The sequence below is a fragment of the Canis lupus genome, chromosome 14 (assembly GCF_011100685.1).
Source record: "Canis lupus familiaris isolate Mischka breed German Shepherd chromosome 14, alternate assembly UU_Cfam_GSD_1.0, whole genome shotgun sequence".
NCBI classification, from domain to species: domain Eukaryota; kingdom Metazoa; phylum Chordata; class Mammalia; order Carnivora; family Canidae; genus Canis; species Canis lupus.
This window is the reverse complement of record NC_049235.1, coordinates 38,854,699-38,880,949: the sequence shown is the minus strand read 5'-3', so window position 1 is coordinate 38,880,949 and position 26,251 is coordinate 38,854,699. Positions and strand designations below refer to the sequence as shown.

General features: G+C 38.9%; 1 long non-coding RNA gene across 2 annotated transcripts in view; it reads left to right on the top strand.

Moving 5' to 3' along the window:
• The window catches only part of LOC106559716, a 29,170-nt gene extending 3,191 nt beyond the window's left edge, over positions 1 to 25,979 (top strand). The window contains exons 2-5 of one of the 2 annotated variants that reach the window (XR_005369206.1): positions 19,232 to 19,356; positions 19,797 to 19,903; positions 20,869 to 20,922; positions 25,530 to 25,979. This is a non-coding gene — a long non-coding RNA (uncharacterized LOC106559716). Of the gene's footprint in view, positions 1 to 19,231; positions 19,357 to 19,796; positions 19,904 to 20,868; positions 21,098 to 25,529 lie in introns of those variants that run through there. The other variant, XR_005369205.1, reaches the window with a different exon arrangement.
• The last annotated feature ends 272 nt before the right edge of the window (positions 25,980 to 26,251 follow it).

Sequence of the window (26,251 nt, the reverse complement as noted above, 5' to 3'; positions counted from 1 at the left end):
GAAATATGGTATTGCTGGGAAGCCATCACCAGTGGTCTCCACTTCTACAGCACGAACATAATTGATTCTCAGAAAGACGTGCAATGCAGTTAGAAGTCCTTGCCAATTACCTTAGCTGCCTACAGTGTAGAAGAGAATGATTCTTAGGAAGATTTTCTAAACCAAGCCATGGCCACCAGCAAAATCCCACATCAGCTGTCTGCTCATGCTTATAAGAGGATAATAGCTTCTCCTTTCCTTCTGCCTTCCAAATCTCTGAGGAATGTGCCCTTGGGTGGGATGTAACTGAAACCCCCCCACCCACCCCAGAAGGGGAGTCTGGGAAATACAGTTGCCATGATTTGTCACCCTGCAGTTCAGAGAAGACTGTTTAGGAGTGTGGTGATGATATTTAAAAAATCAGAAATAATATTTTTCACACTGAAGTTCATAGAAATTGTTAGAAGTCGCAGCCATTTACCATTTTCCTTTTCCTGCCCATCTTAGCCTACTCTGTGTATCTTGCTTAGTATGTTCACAGTGCATGTGAGCACAAGACAAATTATTCTGGGACAATACCATGAGAAAAATAGTTTCCTTTAGGGTCTAAAATTGTGTGACTCTGATCCAAGAACATCCAATAAATCTGGCCTTTGATAAACATCATTGCAAAGCAGTAAAATGATACAATGGGGAATGAGCCCAGTGGGGTCCAGTCTAGAGTTCGCTACTAGTATTCCACTTGAAAGAAAGTTATATGCCTTCTCTAGGCCTCATTTTTTTTTCCTCACTTGGGATAAAGGGTTAGACTAGATATTAGACTAAATGCGTCATTTCCAGGCTTTCATGTAGCTATGGAGTCATTCTTCAAAAGAAATCTTACAAGGAGTTATAATAACTAAAATTGGTTAGGTAGGAGTTGCTTCTCTGTAGTAGCATGGAGTTCTCCAAGGCAGCTCCAGATAATTCATCTGGTTTCATGGGGCACAGTTTAAAAACTCCCTGGATGAGACTGCCTGAAAAATGCCCATCAACTTCCAAAGTAGTATGATGTAATCAACATTTCCAAGCCTTGACTCTGTTGGAAGTAATGCCAAATGCTCATCAAAAAATATATATTCAGAAAAACTCTAAGGCTAATTTGTATTTGCACTCAATAAAGAAGGGAGGGGATTAGAAGTCTGTTAAAGTGGAAAAATTTTAACATTTTGAAAGTACAATATTTGTGCCCCCAAACTCAGATTCCAAATGCTTTGAGACTTACTTAAAGATTTTATACATTATTCATATGGTACTCTGATAGCTGGAATAGTGTCACGGAAGAGTAACCATAAGCACTGTAAAAGAAAAATCAACAGGTACCACATAGGGGACAGGGGAGACAGCAATTAGATTTAACCAGAATCTATTGATTTTGTTCATATGGAAATAAAGCTAACATTGTTTCCAAGGGGGGGGGAAGGATTCCATAGCATTCACCAGAACTTCTCAGCTATATTAAGTGTAAGACCAGCCATGGTTAGGGTCCATTTGGAGTAATTTAAACTGTAGTAGATGCAAGAAGGGACAAAAATGTATGATTACTAGAGTTTTCTTGACAATTCTTTCTTTTTGCCCATTTTCCAATTGAGTTTCCATGTCTTTATTTTTCACCGTATGACCTTATTATTTGAGACACTCCATAGCCAGATCATGAACTCTGCCACAGAGAGCTCAAGTAGAAGTAGCCTGTTGTGACAACAACAGAGAGCCCAAGGATATCTATAATTTTATTATTGTCTTAGTCTGTTTAAGCTACTACAGCAAAAACACTAATAGGCTAGATGGCTTATAAAAAACAGGAATTTATTTCTCACAGTTCTAAGGCTGGGAAGCCCAAGATCAAGGCTCCAGGAGATTCTGTGTGTAGTGAGAGTCTGTATCCTGGTTCAAGATAGCCATTTTTTCTTTTTTTTTTTTTTTTTTTTTTTTTTTTTTTTGCTGTGTCCTCACATGGAAGAAGTGACAAGGGAGCTCTCTGTGTCTTTTTGTAAGGGTACTGATCCCATGACCTAATCACCTCCCAAAGGCCTCACCTCCAAATACCAGCACATTAAGGATTAGGTTTCAACACTGGGATTTGGTGGGGACAAAGAGAGGAATAAACATTCAGTCTATAGCAGCCGCATCCTGAGAACCATGAATTTGTACTGGCTATGACGTGTCCCCTGAATGTCTGGACTTAGCCCTTCTACTTACCTCTCTGATCTCTCTCAGAGATCACTGTGTGGCCAGAGATCTGCAAAGCACCAGAAGTAGTGTGGCTCTTTTGTTTAATCATAATTCCAAAAGCACCTCTAGATCATCTATTTCTTCAAAAATCAGCTCAAACCCCACATCTTGTTTGATTCTGCCCCTGACCATCAAACCATGATGACCTTATCATCTCTGTGACTTCATTAGGACCTGTTAAGGATTGTTAGTTATAACTCTCTCAGGTTACACCTTTCCTCTCAGCAGAACAAAATGGAGAGCTCACAGACTTTGATATCATAGCATACCAGGGTTTGAATCTAGACTCTGCCCCTCACTATCTAATGACCCTCATGTCATCACGAACCTCAGCTTTCTCATGTGTAAAAGGAATAGGATGATACCTCACAGCGCAGTTGCAAAATGCTCAGAATAATGCTTAGCATGTAGAAGTTACTCAATACTAGTTACCTTCCTCTCCCTCCCCTCTTCCCTGACAAATTCCATGTATTTGTCTGGGAAGATAAATAAATACACTACTCTTAATCTTTTTCCTCCTCCTTTAATATTGAAGATCCCATGGGCCTCCTCTGATAGGATCCTGACTAAACGATCATAGATGTTGTAGAAATCACCTATTATCCAAAGCCTCTGTTTGACTTGGCCTACACTTACAGTGAATTGGTGACCTGACCATTATCAGTGAACAATCTAAATATAGACAAACTACAAGTGACTAGTGCAGGGCTTTTGTTAATGATTACCTACAATATTGCCTCAAATTTCTAAGTCTCTGCCCTATTTCTATTGTGTTGGTGAAATATGAGTTTTTTTAAATCTAAGTAACACCTTGACAAAATTAGAGCATGAATCAGAATTCCCATCAACTAAACTCATTTTCCTCTGGGGAAAGAACCACACTAGTCATCCAGGACCCCAGTGCCCCATGGATGTCTAAAGATGTCTCTAAGCAAACTGTTTTAGTTATCAAATAAGGCTGAAAAAAATCATTTTTTGCCCATGGCCTCCCTCTAAGAAGATTCCTGATCGAACAATCATAGAAGTCACATATCTTTAAAGACCTCTCAGACTTGGTCTACACTTACTCATGGGGCTCTCGGTATTCTTCTTTAATTTAGCTCTACAGAGTTGTTTGTTCCATTGGGTTTTGGTTGCTCCAGAAGAGCTATTAACATATTGTAGACATTGGTGTCTACTGTAACACAATCTGGGAAAAGTTCATCTGGTCAAAACCCCTCATTTTAGAGGTGAGGTCATGAGACCCAGAGATGTTGTCTATCTCATGACAGAAAACCCAAATTTCTAGATCTTTCTCCTTGTCTCCCACAATCTCCTTGGCTGGATGTCGATCTCATCAGACTCTGCTCCTTTCCCTTGCTATCTTTCTGTTGGATTATTCTGTATGTGCGTGCACGCACATGTCACAAAACAGAAAAACGTCCTCTTGAGAAATGTTGGCTCTCAAATGTTGGACAATAATTCATGCATTCATTCCCCAGAACGAGAAACAGATGATAACGGGAGGGGTGCTGTGATGGCAGTTTGATCAGTGGACAGGATGCCTGACTCCACTCAGGAGCCGGGTTGTGATGATTCACTCACTCACTACTCATTTGTTCCCCAAAAGTTTCCTGGGCCCCAAACTGTGCTAGCTGCTGTGGATACAAAAATCCAGTAGGACGCAGCCAGGGCCTTCAAGCCGCTTACAGTCTAGTGTGAGATGCAGGTCTGCAACAGCCAAGTGTAAGCAAGTGATGAAGCTTCTATGAGAGAAGCTAGTTTCTACCCGAGACCTAGGAAATCAGGGAATGGGGTTTCAGGCAATAAAATCTTGAGCGCTCCTAAGAGTTGCATATTGACTTGGTTCCCTAAAGCTTTTGGGAGATCTCTTGGGAGCGGGAAGCGCAGCGCGTGTCAATTGCTCAAATCAATCAGAGGGCAGCACAGATAACACACAACGGGGACCAAGAAGAAGCCAATGCTCTGCTGTCGCATGTGTCATAGGACTCCCCCCCACCCCACCCCGCTGCCCGCAGCAGCAGCTTGCCTTGCTAATTGTGTTTTCTTAAAGCAAATGCTAACACTGGTTTATATCCCTCGAGCACACACCAGCTGGATAGTAGGAGGAAGCCGGTTCAGCATTAAAAATTGACCGCCCATAATTTACGGGGCCGACAAGCCACAGGCAGGTAAGAGGGACCGTGTCTTGCGTAACTGGCACCCCGCGAGGTACCGCGGCCAAGGGGGGTGCTGGTCCCCTTACCAGTCTTCCCGACCCTTGGCAGGCACCTATCAGTCAACAGGCTCATGGGCAATGTCGGGAACGTTGATGAGACCTATGTGAATTTAGACAGCTCGGAATGCGGTTGTTAGATCGTTTTCAAGTGAATAAAACCTGAAATGTGCTTTTCACTTTGCAAATCATCTCACCAGCTACTGTCCACTGCGAAGTACTCTCCCAAGCCCTGAAGGCAACGGGCCTATAAAGGATGTTGCATGGCATAACTGAATCAAATTAAACGGCTGTTTACTTGTGCCTTGGAAGCTCTGACAAATAAAATGGAAGATGCCGTTGCCGTTTTCATCGACTAAAACAAATCTTTACAGGGGAGAAAAAGAAGAGAAAGAAACTAAAATGTCAGTTGCTGACACTGTCATTCCCTGCCAGTCAGTAAATAAACATAACATCTATTAGTTGTCATGGAAACGTTCCGCCCGATGCCGAGCATCAAAGCTCAACAATAAAGAAACCCTGATATTTGTGGCTGGGCACAAACAACTCTTTTGGCATTTCTCATGAGCTCACTAGCGTTAAGAGCTAACATTTTCCCTGTTTGTTTTCTTTCTCAGGCATGAATGCATTTGCTTTGGAAAAAGACACATGTATCTTAGAAACCTATCAAAAATATGTGAATCCAGCTACCTTGCCAATCTCAGCTTTCCACACTCCCCCTGGCCCACCTCTCTTTTAACCTTTGCCTGAGAAGAATTTAAATGGCATATTTAGTCACTACATATTGTGCTTCCTGTACCCGATGCTGCACAAAAGGGATTGATTTAAATCATTTACAGTAACCGTGTGGAGGAGGAGGGTCCGGTTTTCTGCACCAAATGCTCTTGGATCCTTAATGAGCAGCCAAAATTACAGACAACAAATGAATACACTTGTATTTGTCTCTTCTTGGGTAAAGAATTATTCTTTAGTGAAAACTTATTGCATATTTACAGCATTCAACAAAAATGCAGCTCAGATATGTGAGCAGAGATAAAGGATGCTTAACCCTCCATCTCCCAGGAAACGAGTCTCTGGCTTTAAAAAGTCAGAGAATGTTCCTATTATAATTTTTTTTTAATCATGGAATTTATAACACCTCACAAAGCAGGAATGGACCAAGTCTAAAGGTTACAGCTGAGAGCCACTAAAGCTTTAGGAGCAACCATTGTTAATAATAATCAGCTGAAAGCAGAACACAGCTCACCCTTCAGAGCTTCACTCAAACATTTAGCATTTCTAAAGCTCTAGAGCCTTTGACAAGGTAGGCATAAATCAGGGGGGGATTTAAATTCCTGATTTTCTGGCATTTTCAAGCTATAAATCCCACACGTTCCTAAAACCACATCATCCCATAATCAGAGCTGAGGCCCAGAGTGAGGTCTGACTGCAACTCAAGTCAAATTGGAATAAGGGGCTCCTGCTTCGGCTCTGGGCCTTAAAACAATTCTCGCTGAAGGACAGTTAAAGATTTTTTTTTTAAGCCTTCTGAAGTGAAGCCAAGAGGGGATTACATTTATCCCAACACTCTACCAGACCTTTCTCATCTTTGAATATAGCCACCTCTGGATTTTTCTAGAAGATCCTTTTAATCCATGTCTACATACTCCAAATGGTTTGCATAGTCAGAGGTAAGGGAACAATTGAAAAGGGCCTGTAATTGAATGAAGTCAATTCATAGTTTCTCAAAGTGGGCTCAAGGACCACTGGCATTGGAAATTCAGAATCACCTGTGATGTTGAGATTCAGATTTTCCAGCCCAACTGAGACATACATACTAAGTCAGAGCTCCCAGGGGACAGAGGACTTAATCAATTTAGCAAATGTCACCAGCTGATCCTTTTTGTCTGGAAAACTGTGCATTAAACCTTAATCTGGAAAAGCAGAGCCCAGAAATCTGCATTTTTAACCAGAGGGCCAGGCCCAAGTATAGATCCGTGAATGCTTGCTGTGTTAAATTGAATGTACCCATTACCTGTTATATTCATTTCTCCAGAGAAAAAGTCATGGTCCACACTTCCATTTTCTTTTTTCTTTTCTTTTTTTTTTTTTAATATTTTTCAGAAAAGCTCTTCCCTCATGTGACAGTGTTGTCTCTCCCTGCCTGGGAGCCTTTGCCCCAGGATCTCTGTTCACCCTGGTGGCAGCTAACATCACAGCAGGAGCACAGGGATGGGACCCAGAAGACCTCTGGGGCCTTGATTAACTCCTGCTGCTCTGAGCACCAGTCTCCTCATAACTTGAGCTTGTCAAACTCCAATTTTCCTGGCTCATGGTCTAGCTTCTCTAACACTGGCTAGTAAGGAAGTAAGGAAGCAGAAGAGGGAGAAAGGGGAAAGTCTGTATAGTATTCTTGGCCAGTTAACACTTTTTTTTTTTTTTTAATAGTTGGGGAAAATGGAACCAGGGCTTCCAACTCTAGTAGTGCCTTGTCTCCCTTAAGGTAAAGTTCCCTGCTCTTTAAAACATGGGAGTCATTACCATGAAAACCCCTGTGTGGGCTCACTATAGGCAATGTGATTCCAGAAGAGCCTTTGGTATGAGAAAGGTAAGGACAGGTCCCAAGTGTACTAAGAATAATTGAACTGTTGATGGACTGACTTTTTTTATCCACTTCTTTCTCTTGAAAGGACCAGGGCAAATATATTTGTATGGTTTCTTGCCTTTTTGTCCATTTTGAAGAGACTACAGAAAGGAGGTAATCAAAGGGCTTAACAACACATTATGTTTTCACTCAATAGTTATAAATCTATCCCATAAAACTAGAAATAGAGGAAGTAGAGAGCTGGGGGCAGGGGAAGTATGCATCACTGGAGCAAAGGAGAGGAAGAAAATAGTTGACCCGCGTTGTAGGTATGTGGCGGGTATGTCAACAGCAACACCAGCCCAGGAGGATCCATCTCAAAGCCCCCAATTCCTCTTCAGCTTTGCTTGCCTTAGGACCTGCCTTTCGATGCCTCTAGCATGCAGGCCTCTATAGATTCCCCAAGATTCGTCTCTAGCCTGCCAAGGTATGGGGATACTCTGTTTCCTCTCAGTGCTGGGAAGGCAGTGTTTGACTTTTCCAAAGGGAGTTTTCCTAGCAAACTAAGGAAAAAAACAAAATCAATTTTCTATAAACACATAGAAGCATGATAAATCCATAATTCTAGATCTGCTCAGCTAACGTTAACTTACTTTCAACCAGGTTTGGTTTCCCTGGCACATATCCTGGAGAACCAGCTCCAGGATCTTCTCTTCATCCTCTTCTGGCTGAACTGGGTGCTAAACAAACATCCTCCAACTCTTAGCCAGAATTCAACTTGGATTTGTCTCACTTTTAGGCCTGGCAGGAATCCTAATGCTTTCCTGAACATCATTCCCCATGCCTTCTTGGAGGGAATTGTGAATGGAAGAGGGCTTTTGAGATAAGTAGTCAGGGTCCAAGTTCCCAGCTGTCAGTGGCAGGCTGTGTGACCTTACATGAGCTGTTTGGCATGTCTCACCTTACCATTTCCTCCTGTTAAAATGAGGTAACAATGCTGACCCCATGAATTGCTGACACATGAAATGCAAAAACATAGGACATCCTTTTCCCTTAAATCATATGGTACAAGTCCCCAGATCCGCCTATCCTCATGGTTCCTCAGCATGTATCTCCTCCATATTCTCCCTTCTGGGTATCCAGCCCTGATCCATGACTTTAGCACAGAGGAGGTATCCAGGGTGAAGGGAAGAGAGAACAGAGCAGAGTCAGGATGCCTTGCTAGGAAGCAGTAAGTCCAAATCAGGGGAAATGAGGACACAAACTGAAGGACAACACTGAAAATGGAGGATGAACATGAACAATTTAATGAAGGCAGGATCTCACTGGATGTGCATGATGAAAGCAGAAGAGTAGATCAGGCATGGCAGGGAGGGAAGAGCACTGCACTTAGAACCAGGAGACCTGGTTTCAAGGTCTTCATTCTACCATTTACCAGTTTCATAAACCCTGTGAAGCCATTCATCTCTGAGTCTCATTTTCATCTTTTGTAAAACAAAGCTGAAAATAGCTACAGATTCAATAGAAACTGCATAAAATGCCTGAAACATGATGGAATGGAACCATCATTCCATAATGGTCATTTTTAATCTTCTTATGACCTTGAAGTCACTTAGCTCTCCTGTGCCTCAGTTTCTCCATTTGTAAAGGGTGGACCTAAGTGAACCCTATAGGCCCTTACAACTGTAACATGTTTGCATCTATCAAGAAATGATGAGTTTGGTTTGTACATGTCAGATGCAGGCTGGTATTCCCATGGAAAGTTTCCTGGTCTACTGGCTAACCCAGATCAAGACTCTAGAGAAGTAGTTCTTAAAGGGTCACTCCAGCCCCTAGGGGGTATTGAAAAAATTTCTAGGCATTTATGGTTGTCACAATGATGGCAAGGCACTACTGACATTAGAGGACAGGAACCAGAGATACCATGATGTGTACAATGCGTACAGTACAAACACAATAGTGAATTGTCCTGTGTGACTTTCACATGTTTTCCTGGATATCCATGTAGGACAATAGTTCTCAGAGTACAGTCTGGGGACCCCAGGAGATCCCCTAGACCATTATAGGGATAATCAAGGTCTAAACCATTTTCATAGTCATACATCATATTATTTGCCTGTTTTTCTGAGTTGACATGTGCAATGATGAGACAAAAAGGAATGATGGATAAAAATGTTGGTGTCTTGCACACATCAAGGCAATAGCATCAACCTGTATTGCACTAATGATCACTGCATTCTTTATCACCATGCACTTGCAGTTAAACAAACAAAAACAATAACACCCTCTATTTTCACTTTAGAATGTTCTTGAAGCAATAAAATTGATCAACTTCATTAAATCTCAATTCTTGAGTATATACCTTTTAACTACTTTGACAAAATGCTACATATCAAAATACAATTTGAGTTGCCGTGTCTTTCATGGAATGTCAGTTTTACTTGAAAAAACAACAGGCAGACAAATTATGATTATTCGGATAAGTATCTTGCAGACCATTTTCTCAAAAATAAACAATTTTTTCATTTTCAAGGAAACAACTAAAAAGTACAGTTGTTATCTGTGATAACAGATAACAGTTGAGCATTCAAGCAAGAATTAGAATTGTGGGAAATTTGCACCTGCCACCATGAGCTTGCTAACTTTTCAAACTTAAAGCCCTTCCTGATGAGATTGGTGGCAATATTAATGAATGTGATTTTTTGATTTTGTATGATAAAATGTGTCAACATTTGGATATCTGTGTAACTCGGTGAACCAATACTTTACAAATGATCAATGTACAATGTTACAAAATCAAAAAAATTCATTCAAAATGCAAGATAGATCAATGGGGTTTAATATAACAGAGTTTAAAAGAATCATTGATAGGATTTCAGGTCTCATTTTGAATAGCCCTTAAGAAACCATCATTTGGGAGTACTTGGGTGGCTCAGTTGGTTATGCATCTGCCTTTGATTCAGGCCAGGATCCCAGGGTCCTAAGACCTAGCCTGAGTCCGCTCCCAGCTCAGCAGGGACTCAGCTTCTCCCTCTCCCTCTGCCTCTCCTTCTGTTCTTGCTTTCTCTCCCTTGCTTGCTCACTCTCTCAGATAATAAATCTTATTTTAAAAAAAAGAAACCACAGCTTGCTAAATAAATAAAAGAAACTATAGCTTGTTGAGCTTTGTGTCTTATCAAAGAAAAATATCCACAAATACCTGAAAAGTCTACTACCAAACTTCTGCCTTTTCCAACTACATATCTGAATAAGGCTTGGTTTTCTTCAAAAACTTCAAGCAAAATATCATATTGTAATAGATTGAATACAGAAGCAGATAAGGGAGTCTAGCTGTGTTTGATAAGCCAGATATTACAGAGATTTGCAAAATTGTCAAACACACCATTCTTCACACCAAATTGTCTTTTGTCTGGGGAGATATAGTTACTTCTAATAAAATGTTATTTATCTTAACATGTAATTGTCTTATTGCTATTTTAGAATAAATAATAAATACTGTTAAAATTTATGTTTTAATTTCTAATAGAGTAAATATCAATAGATATAACCCACATGAGCAAATGCTCCTGGGGTCCTCAATAATGATTAAGAATGTAAAGAGATTCTGAGACCAAAAAGTTTGAGAACCACTGACATAGGACAAAATTCAATTATCTAAGCCTAGAATCTAATTCTGTTTTATATATAAATTAAAAGTACTTTTATATCTCCTAATGTACACCAACTTCCTGGCATGCAGCTGTCATGTGAATCAGTGGTAGACTGTACATTGCTTGGCTTAAAACTTGACCAAGATCTATGGACCATTTCATAAAGTCATACCACCAATGGCAACACTAGTCATGATATTAGAGTTGCTGATAATAGTACACCCATATATTCTGGCTTCGTAATTGTGTCATCCCTGATTTTTTGGTAAGGCACAGACTTCTGGCACTTTATTTTGTCTTCTGGTATAATTTCATGCAAGGATTTGCATGCAGAAATACATACTGTATTATTAATTTTCCTTTACTTTTTATACTAGAGTTATGTATTTTAAAATTATGTATATAGGTAATTTATGTTATTTGTGAATTTCATAATAATAAAAAGGACATTATAAAATATTTGTTATGAAAGGGGCATTGGGGGGCACCTGGGTGGCTCAGTGGTTGAGCATCTGCCTTTGGCTCAAGTCATGATCCCAGGGTCCTGGGATCGAGTTCTGCATCAGGTTCCCCATGAGAAGCCTGCTTCTCTCTCTCCCTATGTCTCTGTCTCTGTCTGTGTCTCTCATGAATAAATAAATAAAATATTTTTAAAAGGGGGGGGGAAGGTATTGGGTCTGATATGGTTAAGAATCACTGCTCTAGGAGGTAGAGGCTGATATGAGAAATTTGAGAATTATCTACACAGAGGTAATAGCTGAAGCCACAGGAAAGAGTCATCTTATGAGAGGTCTCATTCAGAGTGTCAAGCCTTTTAAAAGTGATGGAGGAATAACCACTGGGTAGAGGATGTCCCAAAAGAATGCTGCTTGTGAAAGTTGGCTCAGAGTTCCCCAGCAACATGCTACCTCATTGTCAATCTCTTGACTCTAATTTCCCATTTGCCTACCAACTCTCGTTCATATGCTTTTCCTCCTTGGACTTACCTTGTCTCCTTACTTGAATCAATAGATGTCAGACCCTACCTCTAAACCCGTTCTATGAGCCACACCTTGGACAATTGACCTGAGCTCACCTCACCCTGGGATAGCTACTGTTGCTGGACTTTAACCCCAGAAAACTACCACAGAAAGGACAGTGATGAAACGGGCAAGTATAAAAAAAGGAAATGTGAAAAAATGAAATTCTTTGATAAGATGAGAGGTTAAGTTCTTGCTACAAAGAGCCTCTCAGTCTCAGCTATGCCTGTTCTCTCTCTCCCGTGAATTCTGAAATTCATTCAATTTCACATTTTTATAAAATGGCAAAATGTCTCAGTCTCTTAGCTCATGATTAAAACCCAGTTGTTTATTTATAGGGCCATTTGTTGCTGAAACCTCTCCTTAAAAAAAAATAATAATTGCTTCTTAAGATGGTTTTCCTCTATCTGCCAGAAGATGTCATTTTGGGATGAGGCCATTCAAACTTGCTCAAATCTGAGCGATAACTCAGCTAAAATGAGGTCAATGTAAATGACTACCCACAACGGGGGGAAAAATCTGTTAAATTAAATCCAGAGTAAGTACCAACATATCATGTGGTGAGAGTTACATGTGTCAAATGAAGGAGTGTTATGAGGATTAATGAGTCCGTTATTAAAAAACGCTTTGGGATTCTTGGATGAATGGCATTATTGAAAGTGGGGGTAGGACTGGCATTTACAGATTGTAGTTATATCAAGGCCTTGTAACAGACTCTGGGGAAACATGGAGAAAGTAATGGAAGAACTTAAAACAGATTTTTTTTTTATTGATTGTTGTATTTTATATTACATTTAGCAGTCCAAATACTTCATTTGACAAAATATGTGGATAGATGCAGGTGTCTACTTTGCAAAGTTCTACAAAAAGTAATGTAAGCTCATCTGAGAATCTCAACATTGTGTTGTAGCGTATGAAAGAAACACTGGGACAATAGTAAGAATCAACTCAGAACAAACTTACCTTACCTCCCCATAGTGGTGTGTGCAATAGGCAAATGTCAAAGTTGGAGAATGTTAAGGAATTCTCTGTTGGGTAAAGTACAGACTAAACCAGAGCCAACCCTAACATGATTCCCGGCTGTTTCCCTACAAGTTTGATGTTGTCATGGATAGTGGAAAATGCAGTCAATCTCCTGGTTGTTTCTAAATGCCTGAAAGTCTCAGGCTTCCAGATGACTGTTTTTTTTTTTTTTTTTCTTTTTCACTTGAAGTTTTCACATCATAAAATGTGTGACTGAGATTGTATCCTTTGAAAACTATAAAATTGTCCCAAGTCTCCTATCGCCCTTCCTGCAGAGCCTGACACCCTACGTAGCTCTCTGTGACTTCCCAGGGACTGAATCTTCATGGTCTCTTTTGGCTGTGAGCTCCTGTTGTACCCTGATCCTCCCTCAGTCTCCTGCTACTGTGTTGCCCACCCATACTCCCCAATCTAGTCATGGAGTCCAGGCCTTTGCCCAGATTTCACCAAAGCCTGCTGACATAAAGCACTTGGTGTGTAGCAGCACACTTTACCAGACAACTGGAAAAGCAAATGGCATTTAACTGACAGAAACAAAGACAATTTGAAGTTACAGTAATAAATATTCCTGTTCTCAGGGGTCCTCCAATCAACCCAGCATCAAGAATTGCCCATTGGCCCGTTTTCTCCTTAAGTTTCAGTCTCCTGTAGTGCCAGTGCCACTTGGCTCCAGGATCCCTCTCTGCCTTCCTCTGCCTCCCTTTTCCCCTACTCTTTCCTACTTCTGAGCTCCTATTCATTTTCTAGACAGAGCTGATTAGATACTTCTTTGTGATCTCCTTCTAATCCATGCCCTCAGAACATCATCGTCCATCCCTGATGCGGTTATCAAGGTATTTTCCTGATTAATACTATCTGTTCAGGAAAGGAATGAAAACAATTCTTCTCCCTAAGAAGGTTCTGTTGCCTTCCATGCAGAAGCTTTGGTCACACTGCAACCACTTAGGGCCTTTGGGAGGAGACTTAGGCATCAACTGCATTGCAGAATCCTTCATTTCCCTCCCACTTCCAGGTGAGAATCTTCCCCTTCCATGAACCAGTGCCTGCTTGTCATTTATGGTGTCCAGCAGAAATGCCATCATCCATGCTGAACTCAATCCAAATTATACTGTATGCAGTCCTGTTTAACATTGATACACTTTTAAATGTTCCAACAGTAAAAGAGGTCTCTCACAGCAGAAAATAACAGATTCCAATATGAAATACCACTTTGCCTGCTTGAAGAGGAAGGAAGAAATTTCTAGGTTGAAGAGATCAAAAGGATTGTTTATTTATGGATTTTTTTTTAAGTCAGAACTTTTACAGCTGAATTGAATGTATTATTTTGAACAGATAATATATGCACGAAGTGTAAATTTCAGAAGGTAAAAAGAGTGTAGAATGAAAAGTAACATTTCTCTGTCTTGTCCCATAATTGCCCAGCCTCCCTTCCCAGAGACAGCTACAGGTAACAGCTTCTTCTGCAACCTCCCAAAGATTTTCTGTACATTTACAAACGTACATATTATTTATTTTTCCTTAGACAGCTTGTGACCACTCTACATATTCTTCTGCCCTTTACTTTTCCATTTCACAATAGATCTTAGAGATCATTCCTCATTAGTAGATACAGAGATTTTCATTATTTCTATTGACTCTGTCATTTTGTGTTGTATGTATACACCATAATTTAGTCAATCACTGATGGACATTTAGATGGTTTTTCAGTATCTTCCTAGTACAAACACTCCTGCAATGAATTCCCTTGTGGATAGGTATTTGAACCCTGTACAATATATTTATAGGATAAATAATTGGGGATGAAACTCTTAGACCAAATTGTATGTGCATTTTAATTTTATTAGATATTGCCCAATTGCTTTCTATAGAGATTCACTAATTTGCCCTCCAGCAATGTGTTAAAGAGACACAAATTTACCTGCACTTAAAGAGATGGGTAAGAGTTGGAATGACATATAAAAGAGTGAGCAGAAATCTGCTAAGAAGAAGTGTCACACTCCTGGTGTATAAGCACCTTGAAGGCAAAACTATGCTGTTTATCATCATATCATCCGGCCTTTTAGCACAATGTCTGGCATTCATAAAAACGCAGATACTTTTGATAAGTGAATGGCATCATAACAGTTTAGAAGTGAGAACTAAACTTAGGCTGTCTGGAGGAGACAGAGTAGTTCAAATGACCTAAGGTGTATGTATAATGGGAGAAGAGGCCAAAAAAAAAGTTGAAAATGTGAATTGTTCCTTTTATGTCATCACCTAGGAAACAATTTTTATAGTCAGAATGAAGGGAGAAAATATGGTAAAATGTACCTTGGATACTATAAACTTCCATGAGAAAAAAATATTGATCATATCATCCTAGAAAGTACATGGACTATGCTATTTTTCCAAGTAGAGATCATTAGTTTTGTCAATATGTAGCCATTGGATCAGGATGTTTTAAGTCCAGACTAATGGTCTTAGCTGCCCCTTAAGGTCAGGCCAATTGCTTGGGTTGCCTCACTGGCCAGCAATCCATCCTGACCACCACATTGGGAGATATAATCAGATGAGCTTTTCTGTGGCCAGTCACTCTGAATGTGCAGAGCCAACTGAAGATTATAAAGGGAATAGAATTCATGAATCCAGCTACTGGCCTAGTAATTCCATAAAATCAAGGGTTTGTTATGAAGTGGGTACATTGATGATATAGAGATTACAGAAAGATTTTATACACACACATACATACAGAGAAAGGTATAAATATACCCCCATTGTCCCTACATTGTTGCTAAGTTTCACAGCTCTAGGTTACAGTATTATTGCCCCATTCTAGATATAAATAAACTGGTCTAAATAGGTGAATTGACTCTCTTGTAATCATTTAGCTGTAAAGTGAAGAAGTGAGAATTCCGACCTAAGTATACGAGGCTCTAAACTCAAATTTCTACTACATTGTTAGACTTGAATTACAAGCATGAACTAATACCATGGGCCATTCACCATTCAGGCCACTATTACACATTTTTTTTTCGGGCTGTTTCACTGAGTCAGTGACATGGCAACATTTACAACACACAGTTAAATCTCAGTCTTACTCACATGCAGGCCAATTTTTCTAAGTAACCGGTGTTCTATCCTTTCCACACACACACACACACACACACACACACACACACACAAAGAAGAAGGCTTAGATCTAGTAATGGCACATTTGTAGTGCATGACTTTCTTTCCAGAACACATCTGATCATGCTGGGCATTGGGGATATTTCAGCATTTATACTCTACATTTATCACAATATGTTGCCTGCAATGCTCTCTCTCTCTCTCTCTCTCTCTCTCTCTCTTTTTTCTCCCGGTACCTGGCTCATTAAAGAGACCACTAGTCATTTTAAAACCAAATTGAGTTTAAATACATTTCCTTGACACATCTGTTTTGTTAAATGTATCCCACGAAACCAACATTAAAAGCCAATGCCATTAAGAGGGCATAAGGTAAGCTCATTTAGTTGACCAAATTGTATAACACAATGAATTAATATGGTAATATGCCTTTGGAGACTAGCAGCAGATAATGGAGGTGAACAGAGGAGCTCGAGCCTGGTTTTGGAAAAGCAAAAGCAATTCATCATTATGCTGTAACAATATAGGAGAACATTTCTCATTTCCCACTCGCCTGCCCCCATTTCGAAAACCTTTTGGTTGTACTTTTTCAACACCAACTTCGACCAGTATGACTTTGCTCAGTTAGATTGCTGCATTTTGGCTACCCCAAGAATTCTCTCATTTGTGTTTTGAACCAGTAGCAAATAAGCAAAGATTTCAGTTATAAGTAAGAGTTGGTGGGACATCAATCGATGAAAACCATGCCCTTGTCACTCTGCAGAACAACTAGCAAAATATTCTCCAAATAGAAGGCAAAATCAAGGAGCAGAGAGGAGCAGGTAGGTCAGAAATACTATCAAAGATTCTAGCCATCCTTACTTCAGAATTAAGCTTTAGAAATAATGTACTACATAAATTGATAGTCATTTCTTGAACTTAGTCCTTCTCTCAGTAGCTTGGATTTCTGTTTCTATCCTGCCAGAAAAAAACTAATTAAAGCTTATTGTGTCGAGTCAGCAAGAATGTATCCTCTAGCTGCTAAAAAAAAAAAAACAAAAAACAAAAAACAAAAAACCTTTCTAAATAATGTTACCCTTCAATTATAAAATTAGATATGTCAAAAAAATTAGATATGTCCATATTATAGAAAATACAGAAAAAGCATAAAGAAGAAAGTGCAAAATCGTTTATAACCTCCATGCTCAGATACCACTATAAATATTTTAGTATATTTATATCTATTTCACATTCCATTGAATAGCCTTCAAAGACAGGATTTTAACTGCTATGTAAAATGATTTTAAAAGACTCCTGAGGTTGAACATTTAGGTTTTTCATTTTTCTTTTCCATTACAAACAAAGCTATATAACAAACACTTATACGTAAACGTTTCATCCAGTTTCAGTTTCAATTAGGAGGACATATTCCTAGAGTGGGATTTCTGGGTGTGAATACTTTTAGAGTTCTTATGTTAAATCCATTACCTTTCAATCCCTTTCTTGGCTTCTCTGTAACTTCCGATACCCCTGACCACTACTCCTTTCCTCAATCTCTTCTCCTCTGTGACACCAAGTTTTCTCAATTCCCTCTTATCTCTCTTTCACAATCCCTTTCTGGGTCCCCTCTGTCTCAACAATCAATGTTGAAATTCCTTAGCTTTCCATCCTAGGCCCTCTCTTCCTCAGGATCTCTACTTTCTCTGAGTGATCCCTGAAATCTCTCAGGATTTCACTAACAGTTTCTATCTCTAAAATCCCCAATTTAAAAATCTGTCCCAGCTCCCTTTCCAACCTCTAAAATGCATATCCTCGATTCTTGGACTTCTTCCACTTCAGTGCTCACCGGCACTTCAAACTCACGATCTCATCACACCAATCCTTTTGCCTGTTTTAGAAGAAGGATAAGTAATAGGAATAGTGTGTCATTTTCTTGTTCCTGATTTTAATGGGAATGTCTCCTACATAGCACATTTAGCAAGATATTGCTTGTTGGTCTGAGATAGAAATTTTGATCATGTGAAACTCTACAAAGGAAGACTTTCCCTCCTGATATATGGACTCAACCATAGGCCTGCAGTATGTTAATCCTACCATGCAGCCTGACCCTGGGCCTTTTTATTCTATCAGTGATCTTAGCTTTGGATGCTAAAATTAACCAGTGCATAATGAATAACATAAGCTTGACAAAGGCCAAAACTGCACAGTAAAATAGACCAAAATAGTAAACAGTCACATCTTTTTAAACACTCAGAAAATTAAATAAATGAAGACAAAAAGAGTCTATAAAAATATTAAAAACAAAATCAAAATCAGTAAATGCTAAAGTGCATGAGACAAGACTAGTATGGATTTAAACTGATAGAGGAATTAAATTTCCTCCCCAGAATTAGGATCTGCAAAATTTGACACATGAAACTGGAATTGGAAAAAATAATGGCCACAAAAGAAAACTCACAAAGGCAGAAATTATCTGTAAGAATTGATATACGCCAAAAGGGAAAGGGGAACTCAGCTAAATAATGAATCAAAACTTTACTGAGCTCAAAGAAACTCATTTCAAAAAAATAAAAATGGAAATGGGAAAAAAGTGGGATCGGTTTAACCACGCTATGAAAAATTAAGGAATTAGGTCTTACCAGTGGATTCTTCATGAGACAAAGGATAAATTATTTCCTCTGAGTATGTCTCTACAGGCAAGGGAAATATAAACAAAAATAAACTACTGGAACTACACTAAAATAAAAAGTTTTTACACAGCAAAGGGAATCATCAACAAAACAAAAGGACAACCTAATGAATGGAAAAAGATATTTGCATATTATATATCTGATTAAGGGGGTTAATATCCAAAATATATAAAGTGCTTATATAACTTGGAAAAAAAATATATATATAACTTGATAAAAATACCCCAAACAATCTAATTAAAAGATGAGCAGAAGACTTGAATAGATATTTTTCTGAAGAAGACATACAAATGGCCAATAAATACATGAAAAGATGTCAATACTCATCATCAGGAAAATGCAAATCAAAACCACAATGATATATCACCAGTCAGAATGGCTAGTATCAAAAAAACAAGAAATAACAAGTGTTGGTGAGGATGGAGAGAAAAGGGAGCCCTTGTGCACTGTTGGGGGAATGTAACTTGATGCAACCTCTGTGGAAAACAATGTGAAGTTTCCTCAAAACGTTAAAAATAGAAATACCATATGATCCAGTAAATTTCACTACTGGGTACTTATCCAAAGAAAATGAAAACACTTATTTGAAAAGACATATACACTCCATCCCTATGTTTATTGCAGCATTATTTACAATAACCAACATATGGAAGCAACCTAAGCACCCATCAATAGATGAATGAAATGAAAATGCTACTAAATTAATCCTACTGTTTTCTCATTCTGTGTCTTTTCAGTCAACAGATTCTAAATGCTCAAGAATTATCATGTGGGAGTTCATGACATCTTTTTAAGAGTAAATGAAATCTTCAAAGCCGAAATAGATCAAGTCCAATCTCTTCATTTTATAGATGAAGATTGGGTAAGTTAAGTTACTTACTCAGGGTCACCTATTTTTTTTCAGGGTCACTTATCGAATGAATAAAGGCTGGATCTAAATCTTTGTGATCCTGATTACACATCAAGGCCTCTTTCTACTAGATTCCTTTCTAAGGAAGGTCAAACTCACACCATGGCTTTATGTTTTCAAATTTGCTTCATGTGAGTTTTTGTTTTGTTGTCTGGTGTGTGTGTGTGTCTCTGTGTGTGTGTATGTGGGTGTAATTAGTGGTGGCTAAGCTCAAATATCCTAGAGAAACTGGAAAAACAGATGATCATGCTGATCTTCAGAACATAATTATTGTAAGATTTTCTTAAAATAATTATCATGGGGAAAAAAAGAAGCCTTTTTTTCTTTCTAAGCCACCTTAGAATAATGGCAACAAAGTCTCCATAATTGTTTCCTACTGTTCTCTCTTGCAGGCATATACTCATTTGGGTAGAGATCACATTTTCCAGCCTCCTTTGTGGTCAGGTGTATCTATGGAATGAAAGTGACTAAGTACTGGTCAGAAGAATGTGAAACAAAGGTGATGTGGGCTTTGTATGCCTCACTTGGTTGGAAGGAAATTTCTTGCCTTGGATATTTTTCTGATTTTTCTCCGTCCCATTAGCTGGAATATAAACATCTATGACATGGCTTTGGTTTAGTAGACAAAGTTAATGCCCCCACATTCTGACAGAGTAAAAATAAGACAGGCACTAAAATAAATGTCTGAGTGGCTGCATGGAGCATAACTGCCCATCAGCCCAGATCATAAAAGCTTTGGTCCAGGTCACTCGCTGCACTTTGGGGACTCCTGGTTATAGTTACTTTCCCTGAACCCTAACTTATATAATTAGCAAATATTTTTTGCCCTTTGTTGGCATTGAGAACAAAAAATAAGCTCATCAGCCTGTCACATTGGCCAAGATATATTCAATTCTAGATTAGCCTGTACAGTATCTGACTGAGGGGAAAAATGCCAACTCTGTGTTTTTGGATCAAAAGGGTGGGTCTGGTTCATGTTATAAAAGTAATCCATAGATGTCTAACCCATGTTTTAGGGATCTCTAGCACCTAACAAATGCAAAAAAAAAAAAATTCTCCTCCTGTTTTCATAATTCCTAGTGAAAGAATTATGTGAGCAGGCAGAGAGGAAAACATGAGAACTATGCTGTGCATTTCATTGAAAAAATATTTATACTTCTGAAATCTTGATAGGACATTAATTTAAATCATATTTGACATCATTAAAATATTTTCATGTTGATTTTTTAACCATTCTTGCCACTCTCTCTTTTAAACTAAGGTAGCTTTGTAATGGGCCTTATGGCAAGGAGATCGGACTTTTAGGTCCCTTTCCCCTTTTGCCACATCCTTGGATGCCTACTCTGACATTGTATCTGAACTCATATCCAGCCACAGCTGAATTGGAAGAGCAAGGCCTGTAAGTTTGGGTGTCTGGGTCTTCCCGAGAAATAAAGTGTTTCCTGGTGACCCCCTTTTTTCAAGGTTACAAGAGCCTGAAAGCAATGCTATTAATGCCCCTGGCAGCCACCAACAGAGGTGAGTATTGGAAGCTCTATGGAGCCCACACACAGAGAAAAAGGATGTTCACCTTTCTTTCCTCTCTCTCACCATCTTGCAAAACAAAACGAAGATCCACGCCTGTCCTAGAAAGTACCACTCTTCCCCACTGGGCATCTTCCAGGGATAATGGATTAAATGAAGCTTCTTATTACTTCCTGGTCTAAAAAGCTCATAATTCCATTATTTCTAATTGGATGTTTTTTCTCTCCAATGGGGAGAAAAGTACTGTTCCCCTCATCTGCTATGTCTATCTGAATCTTTCTTTCTCAGCCTATTTACAACTCCCATTGTTCCCCAGAGAACCGAAGGTGATTGAGTGCTCTTTGACTCAGAGTACATCTTTTTGTCCTTGACTGACCATTCAAGTAATATCCTGTTGGTAAATTAGTGATTTGAAATTAGTTGCTCTGAAATCCACAGTCTGTCATTAAAAAAAAAAAAAAGAATTATTACAGTGAACATAGTTCCCATTCCCCCCTCCTAACATGTGAAACAGATTGAATCAGGTTGGTCTACTGCATCCATCTAAAGTGCAGAAATATGTAACAGAGTAATCCCCACCCCCACTATAACCCCAAACTATACGGAAAGGATTTCTTAGCTCTAAGTTTTTCTACTCTGATCCAGGGATGTTTAGGGGCTTTCCAATCACTATCAAAAGGAATTGCAAGTTGTTCACAAAATATAACCTTCTCTTGTTTTGAAAATTAGATGATACTGAAATTTTTTAAAGGCTGTGGTATGATAGATAATAAATACTTAATAATTTGTAATAGATTTCTGTTCACGATCTGTTCATATTCATTTAAAGGTTGAATTGACTAGCATATCTTCAAAGAAATAAATAGTAAAGATACCATTATTTTATTGCTTTGTAACAGTGAGCAAGTTCTGTAAAACTTTTTCCTCATTCTACCCTGTCTTAAAACCATTCCTTATCTAGAAACATCTTTGACGGACTTTAGTCAGGATAATTCTCCCCCCAAGTTTAATTCTTGGCTTTTGCATGATACAAGTAGCTGACTAAGCCTAAATCTCAAGTCTGACCTGAAAGTGTTAGAACTTTTGGTGGGATATTTGGCAAATGGTGTCAAAAGTCATGTAAATACAGAGTTCCAGTTAATTTATTTTTAAGCTCATTCTCTCCATCTAATCCAGACTCCAACTTAGATCATAGAAATCTCTTCCTTCCTTTTCTGGCAGAAGCAAAAGTCAACACAGCATCTCTCCCAGCTATAAAACAGACAGACCAATATATTTTTGAAGACCATATTCAGTGATAGTCAAGTTTAGAGATAATGCTTTATTGCAACCATTGATTATAAATAGTGCAATAATTCAAGCATTCACCTTCCTTCCATTGTTTGACCCCAAAATGTTAAGTATAAATATGTGATGCTCCTCTGGACAAATGAGATTTCAGGAAGCAGAATTGCTTTATGATCAAACTAAAACCTATTTAATAAAAAGCCTTTAGTAGAGCTGTGGTTTAAAGCCAGTCAAAAGCAATGACATATGATAAATGTTCTACTTCAAACGTGCACATTATAATCAAATCACAAGGATAATTCAACCCAATGCTTGAATTGTTCCTATGTTCACCATTTATATGTTGAAACTCCATATTGTGACTCAGAACTGAGGAGAAATCAACATATTTTTTTAAAGTATTGCTTTTCTGACTTCAGATGGATAGAAGCCTGGCTGTCTTTATTTACACTGTGAATACACACACACATACACACATCACAGGTAAATATATACACTTCCCAAGCGACTTTAGGAGCTCATTTTGTATGAAAGCTTTATGAGTATTACAGAACTCATCCGTTCTTCAGGAAAAAAAACTCGGAACCCTCCATTTTTAATAGTTAAAAGATCCCTATTTCTTAAGTTAATTGTAAATATTCATGCAAGCTTCAAGTTAGATTTAAAGAGAAATATTTGCTAATTCACTGTCATAGAATGGATCAAGTTTGATCCATCTCGATGATTTGAGACCACTTAAATGATCAATGATAGTTCAAGTCCAAGATTGTAACCAACTTGTTTCCAAATTCCTTACAGATATTAGTTAGAATTCAGGATATAAAATTAGAATTGCAGGAATTCTCTGGAATTCCCCAAATCCTTTCAAAATTCCTCATACACTTGACTCATTATCATGGATATCTTAAACATTATTTAATTAATAAGAAATATTAACTTTAGCAACATTTACAAAAAACTGTAGCCTATAGAAAATATTAGAATGTTGGAAAACATCAGCAAACATTATTGGTTAGTATTTAAATAACATTCAGATCTCCTAGCAAAGTTAATAGCACTAAACAGAATCAAAGTCTATATTGCCAATTTAAGATCTCATTTTGCTTCCAAAACTCATTATTTCTTGGAACACCACTCATAAGATTTGTAGAAAGTATACTATACATATAAATTTATTAATACTTCTTTTATTTGCAAGAATGAGTCACCATTAGCAGCAGACTGGCCCATAGAGACATACTGATAATGGCCTCAGCTACAAGCAAGCCTGGCTGATTAGATTGTGACACTTCTCCTTTATGCTCCTCACCAGGCTCCTGGAAATGTCAACCTTAACCTCCAAATCACATGTTAATGTTTCCTGCTCTCACTTTCAATTTGATGTCCATGGACTCCTTCTGATCAGTAGTTGCTCTGTTGATCACCAAATTTTAACTCTCACAGGGGAATTACACTTTTTTCCCTTTTCCCCAATTTCTTGACAGTTTTTTCTTTGGATTTAGAAAAACATAAGTTTCCTGAGAAATGCTGGAGCTGAATTCCCACACGGACACACTAGGTTTGACAGGGGAAACAGATCAGTGAAATAATGCAGAGTTTCATAATAGCACTTTGCTGTATTTCCAAATGGTGCCCAGCAAAAATACAAGGAGCATGGAAAAACGATGCATCAGCCATCTTTTCTCCTAAACCTCACCACTAGCTCTCCGACCCTCACCCCCCCTTAGCCCCATACAAACAGCATCTTTCTTCCCTAATACCAAAACCTCTGGGGACTTCATTGGCATCCAGTTCATTCTGGTCACTGAGCTGATTTTGGCAAGACTGGGACTAGAACAGGGGGTCCAAATCATGTTCCACAGAACCCTCTGAACTCAGGGAACACCAGAAGAGGGCCTAGGGGTAGGACTCGTGCAGCCCCTCATCTCCACTTTCAGCCGGCAGTGCTACATCTATCAGTTTAACATAGCTGGCTTTTTCCAAGAATTTATTGTTTGTTTAAAAAGAACAGTTCCGCTACTAAAAAAGAAACAGAAAAAGTTTGACAACTGCTGACTCAGAGAGCCTTGCAAAGCTTTGGTGACCCTTGGTGGGTCAGATCTCTGGGAAACTGAAGTCAGTTTCAGGCTGGGGCCTACAAATCCAGTGCAGAATGGGACCACAGGAAAGTAGTGTCTGGGTACCAGAGACCAGCTAGAGTGATCTCCCGTCTGCTCAAACCTGGGTGATAAACAAGGAAGGACTTAGCCTTTACAAACCCAACCAAGGACTGAACCGGACCTTCTTGGTCTTTCTGGCCATGCATAGCCCATTTGAATCACCCCCAGGAGACCACGGAAAAGCTAGAAACTGAAAGTCCTGCAAACTCTCCATTTGTTTGTATTTCTAAATCTTTGTCCCCCAAAGTGAGTTTCATGTGATGTTGTAAACATTTCCATAGAGATTACAAACCAGGAAGGACTACTTATCCTCCTTCTCCTCCTCCTCCCCCTTTTCCTTGTTGCTATTGCTGCAACTGTTCCCTTTTACTAGGTAACAGAATCATTTCCTTCCTCAACTGTCATCCAAAATGCAGTCTACTTTGCCACCCAATCAGCTTAGACTCTCTCCCTTCCTCCTCAGTCCCATGACCTCGAAGCTCCAGGCCTGCTACACTAGTGTCTGGACACAAACTGCATTTTTTTCTGCCCCATACCTTTGCCCTGAGAATGGGTGTCCATCCATACAAAATCTCAACCTAGTGAAAGCCAACTGGCTCTCAAGGCTCTGCTCACACACACCTGAGCTGCCAATATTCCCCCAAAGTCATTGCCAATTCTCCTGAAAGTCGAATGATCCATTATGGCACAGAACACTGTGCCTTACATGTAACATATTTTCAACAAATATAGGGAAGAAATTAAACCAAACCCCCTCCTCCCAAAACACATATTATGCTCTTAATGTAGCAGGCTTGGAAAATAGTCTATTGACTACCCAAACAGGAGAAGATGAGGGAAACATCCCAGAATGTTTATGTTGTCTTTGGTCTTAATTTCATGGTATGCATTTTCTCATACAAAATGAAAAGAAACAAAAACATCGGGATTTTATTCAAGCAGAAAATGAATCCAGATTTTTTTCATAATTTCACAGATGTTCATTTTATAAATTTTTCAAATCTTATGCTCAGCATTGTCAGAACAAGTCTCAGCAAAAAGCTCCCTAGGTAGCAAACACATAGGGTGTGTTAGCAACAAGAACTTAGGGTGGGGACACCACACGTATCATTTGGGACTGCATGCTTTCCTCACTTGTCTTATCATCCTGGCCAGGTGACCTGGAGCACCAAATCCCCCCAGCAGCGAGGAAATGGAATATTATCTCACAGAGTACAGATTAGACTGTGGAAATGTATACACTGAATTCAAAACAAAAGCTGTCTTGTTGAATTATCTCCAACTCTGATAATAAAGGACATACAGACCAAAGAAGGACATACAGACCAATGTCCACTGCTGCCTCAACTTCCTCTTCTGTGAAATGGGAAGAACAATTATATGTAGCGCTATCAAGAAGGTTAAAAGACGTACTTTGCAAACTCTGTGAAAACAAGGATAATGTCTTATTTACAGTCCTTGCCCAGTGCCTACCAAAATGCCTGACACATAACACGCAATCAGCATATTTCTGGGGATTCGGACAAAGATATAAATGTCCCAAGAAATGTCAGAAGGAATTCTCACATGGGAATACTAAGTTTGACAGAACAGGTTGGTAAAATAATGCAGAGTTTCATAATAGCATTTTGCTGTGTTTTCCAATGAGACCCAACGAAAGTCCTATGAACACTGGAAATAGATGAATAAGTGAATAAATAAATTAACAGACCCTTAGCATGAGGCTTAGTATCTATTAAAAATTTACTGAATGGAAGCATTCAAAGTAGACTTCGTAAAGAGAATAACTCAATCAACAGAACACATGCTGTAAAGTGCTCGCTGCTCTTTGTGGCCAGATCAGGCTGAGGTTTGCATATGTGGTCTTGTACAAGGGA